Raw genomic sequence first — 3867 nt, forward strand, 5'->3', positions numbered from 1 at the left:
GGCAGGGCCCACCCCGCTCTCTCCACTGCTACCTTCTTTAAAGCCTGGCGTATGTGGTCACTGCTCCGGTGCCATCACACGCCCTTTGTCCCCATCTTCCCTGAGAGCCGTTACGGCCGAGCTTTGCAACAGGGGTGTTGGGAGAGGAAGGGAGCCCATTAGGCCAATTGCAGGCTCGGAGTATGGTCAATGAGAGCTGAGAACTCAGTGACCAGGACAGGAGCTGACAGGGGGCAGTGAGCAGGAGGGGCTGCCCCCATCTCCACCCCGACCTGCCAGCCTCCATCCTGCCAGTGCCCCTCTGGCTGGTCCGATGGAAGATGAGGGATGGTGTCAGGGAAGCAGTGCTCAGAGCTGCTGCTGGGGCAGCACTGGCCAGGCCCTGCAGGGAGTGGGGCAGGCGCCAGGGCCTGGGGAGCCAGCCTGCTCTCTGGGTATGACCCGCCCGGCCCACCCCCCAGCCTGCTCTCTGGGTGTGACCTGCCTGGCCCACCCCCCACAGGAGGCTCAGCCAGGAGCTCAGCGCACCACACACCCTCGCCCCTCGGGCACCATGCGAAAAGCGGGCCGCAGGGTCCCCACGAGACAGGCACTTGGAGGGATCTCTCAGCCAACACTTCTCGGTGGACTGGTGCTCCTGCGGGGACAAGGCCTCACTCCCGGTTGCGGGCTCCATCCCTGTGGGATGTACAGGGGGCAGCCAATGGCTGTTTTGCTTTCACATCGATGATTCTCTCACTCCCCTTTCCCTCTCTCTAAAACAATCAATTAAAAAAAGTCTCACTTCAAACATCAATGCTTAAGTTATGGTGAAGGTGGTGAACCGAGGCCCACAGCTCAGAGGCGTTTGCCACCAGGTTGCAGGAGTGGCGGCCTGGCCCAGCTCCCGGTTCTGGGAACTCCGATCGCGCACCTGCTCTGGCTGCTTGTTTCCCGTTCCCTCGGGACCCCTCACCAGCTCCCACCGCAAGGCGAAGGCCACGGAGCTGCTGCTGAAGGCCTCTGGCCTCGAGGGCAGGTCAAGGCTGGCGCTCTTAGCGGCTAACGCTGGGCTGCCTGCTTGGTCTGGGCTGCAGCTGGGCGCCAACGACACTCTCACGGACTCAATATCGTCCTTTCTGTTGACTCACTCTTGTTTTTACCTAAAGACCTGCTTGAGCTCTGTCCTAAGCAACAATGTCCGCAAAATCACAGGGTCCAGGTTCCTAATTACGTATGTTTTCTAATGCGGGCAATTACTAGTGAGATGAAAGGCGCTTGTCAGTGCACCATCTCCGCCTGCCACGCTGCACGGGGGGACGGAGTCAGCCCAGGTCCTCCCGCCTCCTAGATGCACCAGGTTAGACAAACACCTCGCCACCCGTGGCTCCAGGGCCGCCCCTGTGTGGACCCCTCGCCCCCAGCGCTGTGCCAGGCTGTGTGCTGACAGAACCCGTTCTGTCGGTTTTTCTGCTACCGGCCCAAGATTACATCAGCCTCCATCCCAGGAGGAGTCTGACACATGACCTGCCACCCAGCGCACAGCCCCTAAACCCCAGGACGCCAGGTGTGGCCAGACCTGCCGGAAAACCCCTAGCGTTGGAATGGCCTCTTCACGGGGCAGCAGCACCGTCTGGCCTGAGGCCAGCAGGCCGCGCCTCGGAGCAGCCGTCCTGACAGGAGGCCAGCGGGCTCCTGCTCGTCACTTCCTTGTTCGACTGGTGGCCAAGCGCCACACGCAGGTTTGGAAGATGACCACACCTCGTGCCGATGAAACCCTCACCGCTGTCTTCTCTGGTGGGCACCGACGCCATGGCGACAGGGCGGCAGGATGCGGCCAACTGTGCGCGGACACGTGCACGCCCGGGGCCCGAGAAGGGCGGTTAACTGTTTCTGTTTAAAAAACCGGATTTGTGTGCAGACGAAGATGTGTGCACGGGGTTAAACAGATGGTCTTACGGCTTATCTTGGTGGGGAAGGCTCTGTGCTATTTAAAAAATGCTTTGAGTTTATCTGTGGTTTGCAATTTCCTACAATGAACAGATATTGCTTGTATGATTAAAAAGTAATAAAGGAGAAAGTTATTTTTTATATCAACACGGAACAAAGTGAGCTTCTAGCTTTATGGGAAAATGGGTTGTCAGGAAAGGTGGTTGTTAGGCACCCGAAACCAATATAATTGTATTAACCAACGTCACCCCAATTAATTCAATTAAAAAAATAAGTGTAGGGATCTTAGCATTGAGCTGCGACTTTAGGGGAAGGGCGGGCGATGCTGGATGGGTTGGGATCAAGTGTCTTCAGGGGCTTCCGGAGAAGTTCAGATTAGACTTACTCCTCAACCTGGGTTCTAGTATTTGCGGCAGTTTTCCAAAAACTCGTTACTTTTATAAAATGTTTAAAAGCCTCAAAGGCGGGGGGGCGGGGGATGCCAAGTCAGCTAGGAAACTCGGCCTGGGCCCCTCGCAGCTGGACAGCGCTCCCCGAAGGAGGCAGGTGGGCCCCTCCTTTGCTCCTGGGCACAGGGTGAGCCCGAGGTGGCTTCCCATGGAGGCGCAGCCTCGGAACGTGCATTTCCTGGGTGGCTCCTGTCTCCAAACCCTTGTTGACAGAGCCTTGAAGCCGTTTGCTTCCTTGTTGCCGGGACGCGGCTGCACCGGGCTATGTGCTGTATGATTACGTTTATGTGGGGAGACAGCTCGCCCCCCTGGGAGGCATGGGAGGCGCCATGCCATCGCATCCCAATGGGCAGACGACTTGGGGGTGCCAACAGCGAGCACACGAGCCCACGGCTCTCCCCTCCCCGGCCATGCAAGCAGCCGCTTGCCCAGGGTGGGTGGTGTGTGTTGACAGCTGGTGGGGCGGAATGCGGCCAGTTCCATGTGCTCCCTCCCGCCCTCCCTCCTGCTAAGGCTGGAGGCACCTGAAGGAGAAAGTGTTTGCCAAGCCTCAGTGGGCGGGGAAGGGGTGGAGGACGGAGATGGTAACTCCACTGGGAAGAAAAGGCTGTGTCCTGATGAGAGTCAGAAAAATAAGCTCAACCTGGTAAAATGGCGAGGCACATAGTTCCAGCTCTACAGCGTCTCTATCTTCCATCAGGAAACACGAATTATTCCGTTATTATTCAAAACGTGAGCTTTAGAGTCAGAGGTGAGTGGAGTCTCAGACCATCACACCGGCTCATCTGTACAGCCCCCCACCCCCTGCATTTTCCAGACGGCTGAAAGGGGACGGTGCCCGCATGGTGTGGCGTCGGTGCTGGCTGTCGTCCTTGCTGGGAAAGGGGTGGGACAGTGCAGGTGGCCGCCGGGCGTGCACACTCACCTGCGAGGCGGCCTCAGAGAGGACGGTGCTGGCAGGGGAGTTTCCCAGCTCACAGACGAAAGCTTCGAGCCCTGCACTGCGCTCCCCGAGGCCCAGCGGCCGGGGTCACACTTCTGTCAGGAACTTTCAAGGGCACCCCTGTCTGCAGAGTAAAGGAGAAGCCCTTAGCCGGCTTTCCAGACGCCGTTCAGTGTGGCCCCACCTGCATGTCTCCTTTTATCCCTCTCATTCCCCTTTACAACAGGGCAGTGCTTAAGAGCGTGGGTTTAAATCCCAGCTGTCACTCACTGTGTGGCTGTGGAATCCACTTACCCTCTCTGTGCCCTGGTTTCCCCATCGGTCAAGCTAGGGGAAAACAGTACCTACTTCATTTCCAGCCCCCCCGCCCCCCGAATGGAAGTCACCTGGTCATCCTCCTCCTCCCCCCGCCCTCGCCCGTGGACCAACTCCTTCTGTTTTATTTGCTTCCCTCTGTCTCAGATCATGGCTATTTATATCCCTCTCTAATCCGTGCTACTGGGTGGGGAGGTCCCTAGATTTCCCAGTGCTTGAGTTTGGAACTTG

The 3867-nt window shown here is 58.1% G+C and overlaps 1 protein-coding gene across 1 annotated transcript in view; it reads right to left on the bottom strand.

Annotated features, from left to right (window-relative positions):
- SCNN1B (sodium channel epithelial 1 beta subunit) overlaps window positions 1–3445 on the bottom strand; it is a 37447-nt gene extending 34002 nt beyond the window's left edge. Inside the window, exon 1 of the mRNA XM_015563877.1 lies at window positions 3304–3445. The gene's annotated coding sequence lies outside the window, so the exon portion shown is untranslated. The remainder of the gene's footprint in view (window positions 1–3303) is intronic.
- Window positions 3446–3867: the final 422 nt, after the last annotated feature.

Source organism: Myotis davidii, unplaced genomic scaffold (assembly GCF_000327345.1).
Source record: "Myotis davidii unplaced genomic scaffold, ASM32734v1 scaffold150, whole genome shotgun sequence".
In the NCBI taxonomy this organism is placed as follows: domain Eukaryota; kingdom Metazoa; phylum Chordata; class Mammalia; order Chiroptera; family Vespertilionidae; genus Myotis; species Myotis davidii.